This window comes from Cynocephalus volans, chromosome 12, assembly GCF_027409185.1.
Source record: "Cynocephalus volans isolate mCynVol1 chromosome 12, mCynVol1.pri, whole genome shotgun sequence".
In the NCBI taxonomy this organism is placed as follows: Eukaryota; Metazoa; Chordata; class Mammalia; order Dermoptera; family Cynocephalidae; genus Cynocephalus; species Cynocephalus volans.
The window spans coordinates 83,478,667-83,482,497 of record NC_084471.1 but is presented as its reverse complement, the minus strand read 5'-3'; the positions used below and the strand labels follow the sequence as shown (position 1 = coordinate 83,482,497).

Genomic DNA, 3,831 nt, shown 5'->3' with positions numbered 1-3,831 from the left:
TTACCGGGGCCGGAGTCCAGGGTGTGGTGGAGTGACAGTCGGCCCGCCCGTACTTCCTAGCCCTCCCAAAACTGGTCGGGACGCCCCACACCCCCAGCCCTGCCAGAGAACCGTGGAGGGAGTGGGAGAGGAGGTCGGCCCGCAGGGTCCGGAAAGCCCCGCGCCAGGCCAAGCAAATGGGCTCAGTGATGGCCGAGCAGGGCGGAGCTGCCCGCACCTGGGAAAATGGAGGCAGCACCGGGGTAGTGAGTGGCCTGGTGGTGCAGGCGGGGAGCCGCGTGTGCATCCACCCCCCGAACAGAGCTGTGCCAGGGATCACTCACAGTGCTGTGCCAGGTCGGGCGCTCGCTCTGTCTCTGGTTTGTTGCCTTCCGTGTTCTCGGCGCTGCCGCCTCGGGCTGTTCAGTCGCGGCGCTGCTCGGGCGCTCCCAGGAGACTTCTTTAATGCCGGCCTGAAACCTCGAATCCTGGATAGGGCAGCTGGCCGCCTTCAGTGCGGCCCCAGCCTCCGGGATCCTGGCTGCATCCACAGCAGCCCTGGCGCCGTGTTCCCTGTTTCAAGACTCACTTTTGCAGCTAAGAATCAGTTCTTTTCCTGCTCCACACTTCAAAGCTGTTGCCTGCAAATGAGGCAGCCTCTCCTGCCGGGGGCAAAGTGGCGTTGAGCCCCCACGACCGGCCAGCAGCAGCAGTCCTCCCTTAAGAGATGGCCAGAGGAAGGTCCACAAGTTTCCCGGCTGCCTGAGGCCCAGTGGCCACCTTTTCCACCTCAGCTACTCCGCGCCAGCCGCCGCAGCCGCCGCCATCTTGAAACTCCTCCTTTCCTTATGGCTTTCAACCAGCTATTCCATCTTTCATTTTACTCCTGTAGCATCAGAGCCACAATCCACAGAACCCATAGTGCCAGGCCCAATAAGTAAAGAAAAATCTTTTCGGAGAACGATTGTATGGTGGTGTTATGCCAACACTCCAGTTAGAACTCTGGAGATGATGCGTTCTACTTCCTCACCTTAGAGTCAAATGTCCCTGCAGCCCGTGGAGACCCATTGATACCCAGCACACCCCACACCCATGATATCCTCCTCACCTTCAACTTTGTCCAGTATTCTTGTCCATTTCCCAGTTCCATTGCCTCCTTCACTCTACGGTCCTTAATTTCTACTCCCCAGCATGGTTATGCCACTGGGCTCTTCAGCACTGAGAGGTTTCCTTTTGCTAGAACCTGCATTTCAAAATGTTTCCCTTTGACCTTAACCTCTCACCTCTGCAATTTCCCCCATTCTCTTACCTCTCGTTCCTGCTAACCCTGATCTTTCAAAGGGTTGTGGTTGAGAAGCGGAGCCACTTGGCTTTTCTCTATGCTCACCTCCCTCTTCTCAGACCTGAACCCTGCATTCCAGTCCTTGACCTTGAATGACATGGTTTCCTCCCCCGACCCCTACTCCCAACATCCCTCCTTCATGCTGGCCCTGTTGGTTACCATTGTTAGGGCTTCTGGCCTCCCTGCTTCTTGCTATCCTCACAATTCCTAAGCCCAGCTCTAATCTCACTTGGCTATACTGTACACTGTTTTACATCTGATCGTTCTTATAACTGCCTGGCCAGGCCCCAACCCTAGGTAACCCACTGCCTGCTTTCTGCTTTCTCTTGGCCTGCACCTAGACTCCAAGAGTTGAAGGAGAAAATGACAAATCTGTGCTAAATGAGGACACTTACAAAACTCTACAGATAACATAGTGAAAAAATGGGACTTCATTTTCTGTGGATTTATGATAAGTAAATATGTTCTTCTTTCCTCATCATGCCCTTCCCTACCTTCCTCTATGTCCCACACATACCCAGCAGCAGATGACAGCATACAAGCAGTTATAAGAACATCGAGCTTTCTGTACTACCCATAGAAGGGTCCATGGAGTGTCGTTCTGCATCCCCATCCTAACTTAAAGGGAATATTTCACAATGTCTAGAGCCCTTGATGTCCACCAAATGAAGGAGGATGTGCTCAAATTCCCTGCAGCAGGAACCCACGTAGGTGGCACCAACCTTGGCTTCCACATGGAAGAGTACATTTACAAAAGGCAAAGTGACGGCATCTACATCATAAACCTGAAGAGGACTTGGGAGAAGCTTCTGCTGGTGGCTCGTGCCATTGTTGCCATTGCAAACCCTGGTCACATCAGTGTCATATCCTCCAGTACTGGCCAGCAGGCTGTGCTAAGGTTTGCTGCTGCCACCAGAGGCACTCCTTTTTTTTTTTATTAATATTATTATTTTTTATATTCTATGAAGTTGTTGCGGAGCAGTTGAGAGGGAGGGGGAGAGGGGAAAGGGGAAGGAAATGGGATGGAAGAAGGAGGAAGGAGGAGGGGTGGGATTGAGGCTTGTGGCACCCCCCTCATTCCCACAGGGGGACCAGTTGGCTTCCAGTGGTGGCTTGGTCTTTGCCAGGCTGGGTGCAGATGTCGGGGGGTGTGTGACAAAAGCCCTTACCCCCCACCACCCCAGCTTGGTAACGTGGGGCCCTTCTTACTGTGGCTCAGTGGTCATTGCTGGGCTGGTTGCGTGTGTCCGTGGGGCATGGCCAAGGCCCCCAACCACCCTGGCTCAGGAGAGCCCGGGGCACTTCCTGCAGCAGCTCAGTGGTTGTCACTGGGCTGGTTGTGTGCAGAGGCACTCCTATTGCTGGCTGCTTCATTCCACGAACCTTCATTAACCAGATCCAGGCAGCCTTCCAGGAGGTGGGTCTTCTGTGGTTACTGATCCCAGGGCAGACCCCCAGCCTCTCACAGAGGCATCTTGTGTTAATCTTCCTACCCCACTCTGTGTGACACAGATTCTCCTTGTGCTGTGTGGACATTGCCATCCCATGCAACACCAGAGCTCACTCAGAGGCTCTGAGGTGGTGGACAGGGCCGAGAAGTCCTGCATATGTGTGACATCATCTCCTGTGAACACCCATGGGAGGTCTTGCCTGATCTATACTTCTGCAAAGATCCTGAAGAGATTGGAGAGAAAGAGCAGGCTGCTGCTGAAACAGCTATGACCAAGGAGGAAATTTCAGGATGAATGGACTGCTCTAGCTCCTGAGTTTACTGCTGATCCACCTGGGGTCACAGACTAGTCTGAAGGCATGCAGGTGGCCTCTGTGACTATTCAGCAGGTCCCTACTGATGACTGGAGCACTCAGCCTGCTACTGTGGACTGGTCTGCAGCTCCCACTGCTCAGGCCACTGAATGGTCCACTGAGTGGTATTAAGCTGTTCTTCCACAGGCTCTTAAGCAAAAAGGAAATATGATTGACAAAAACCAAACAAATTTCTAAAAATATATACTTATCCACTGCATCTAAAGTTAACTCCTAAGGTTATTCTCTCAGCCCTCAGCCCACCCAATTTCTCTGAAATGAAGAATTTGACAGTGTTAAATCACTCACCATTCCCACCCCTCCCATTCTCGCACTTTCTTAGTCCTGCTGATCCCTGCTTTTTGGAAAATCTCTCATTCTCCACTCACACAGTCATGCAGTTTTTTTTTCTTCTGTATCTAAACCACTGTTATTCCACTCTTCCTCTAAATTTAGGGAGTCAGAGATACTGATTGATTACCCTTTGCCTACACATACATTGTCCAAAATTTTTAGCATTCAGGAATTTCCATAATCCAGATACTTTTGACCACTTTCTTCCATTACTCTTATGCTATGCAGCCTTCAGATAAAATGATCACTTGTCCATGAAGAGGAAATACAATTCTACCAAAATACATTTTATGGTGTTGAGAAACAGCTATTATTTCCACATTCTGCAGTCATGGTTTCCTGAGTAAAAATTA

At 51.3% G+C, this 3,831-nt stretch overlaps 1 pseudogene; it reads left to right on the top strand.

Moving 5' to 3' along the window:
* The first annotated feature begins 1,959 nt into the window (after positions 1-1,959).
* On the top strand, positions 1,960-3,066 carry LOC134360433 (small ribosomal subunit protein uS2-like; annotated as a pseudogene).
* Positions 3,067-3,831: the final 765 nt, after the last annotated feature.